Here is a 1,778-nt window from a genome sequence, read left to right as displayed (position 1 = left end):
AACTTTGTTAGTATTAAGGAACTGTAGACAATTGTATTTTTTTAAAATTTAGCATGTATGCAGTCAAAACCGGGCAATGAATGAAATTTAATAATATTTGGGGTTTTACGTGCCAAAACCACTTTCTGATTATGAGGCACGCCGTAGTGGAGGACTCCGGAAATTTCGACCACCTGGGGTTCTTTAACGTGCACCTAAATCTAAGCACACGGGTGTTTTCGCATTTCGCCCCCATCGAAATGCGGCCGCCGTGGCCGGGATTCGATCCCGCGACCTCGTGCTCAGCAGCCCAACACCATAGCCACTGAGCAACCACGGCGGGTGATGAATGAAATTTAAGGGCATCAATAAGTTTAGCAACACCAGATGAATCGATGAAAATTTGAGGCATAGTTGGGAAATTATACCGCAGTGGAACGGGATGTTTGGTGTTTGATGTGCGCGAGAAGTTGAGAACAAAGGTTTCGTTAAGTTCTGATGCGCATAAATGAGCCGGAATAGGGTCACCCGACGCGTCAGTTAAGTTAATAGATTCTTCGGTATGCGGGTTGATGACGCGCCAAAATTTTTTAATGTTGGTAGATAGCATCGATGGTAAAGTCTTAGAGAGGAAGTTATCTTTTGCTTGCTTAAGCGCAGTTATATACGCATCAGCGGCAGTCTTGTATGCGTCCCAGTGTGCGTTACATTGTGATAGCCTGGCTGTACGATAACGGCGCTTTTTTCTGTTAGATAGGCGTCTTATATGGGCGGTATACCATGGGGCTTGAGGATTAGAAGTGATGGTGCGTCTTGGAACATATTTTTGAGTTAGTTCGTGAACTTTGGCCGTGAACATATCCCAGTTAGTTTGCACAGAGCGTTCGTTAAATTTTCTGAAGAAGGTTTGAGTGAAAACTGATAATTCATTGTTAATGGCATCGAAGTCTGCTCTAATATAATCTAGTATGGTCTTTTTCTTTCTTGCAGGTTTAGGACAGGCAGTGTTAATGTTGAAAATGAGCAAAGAGTGATCACTTATGTTAGGTAAATAGGTGATGGCTGAAGCAAAGTCGGCTCGATTGGTTAGGATCAAATCTAAAGTGTTGGCTGTGTTGACAGAGATTCTGGTGACTAATTGGGTAAGTGAAAAAACAGAGCATAAATCAAGAAAATCGCTGGCATCGGATGAAAATGGAGATAGGGTGGGAGGCTGGGTAACCCAAGAAATACTCGGAAAGTTAAAATCACCTAGTAAAAACAAGGAAGCCGATGGAAATCTGGTATGTATTATGTTAAGTTCGTCATGAAGGTCGTTAATAAACGAGCATGGAGAAGAAGGAGGACGATAGCATACGCCGAATGTTATTTTCTGATGGTCAAGAGTAACTGATGCCCAGACAGTTTCCAAGACGCTATTAGTGTAGATGCATGATGACGGTAAGTCCTTCGAAATAGCAAGGAGTACGCCGCCTCCCCGTTGATTAGTTCGGTCATTGCGATATACTGCGAAGCGGTGTGCGTTGTGAAAGAGTTCATTATCGTGAATTTGAGATGATAGCCAAGTTTCAGTAAGTGCGATGATATGCGCAGAACAGGTGTCGATTGCCGATGAAAGAGAAAGAGAAGTTTTCTTATTCAAGATACTTCTGATGTTAGTATACAGAATCGTAACACCAGATGGCGATGATGAATGACCACTGCCCCTCTCGCGCCCCTAGGACGCCCCACGTGACGAAGCGCTTGATCCTTGGGGCGCGTGTTCGGATGGCTGCTCGATTTCATCGATTGTGTCGTTA

This window comes from Dermacentor albipictus, unplaced genomic scaffold (genome assembly GCF_038994185.2).
Source record: "Dermacentor albipictus isolate Rhodes 1998 colony unplaced genomic scaffold, USDA_Dalb.pri_finalv2 scaffold_39, whole genome shotgun sequence".
Classification (NCBI taxonomy): Eukaryota; Metazoa; Arthropoda; class Arachnida; order Ixodida; family Ixodidae; genus Dermacentor; species Dermacentor albipictus.
This window is presented reverse-complemented; position numbering follows the sequence as displayed.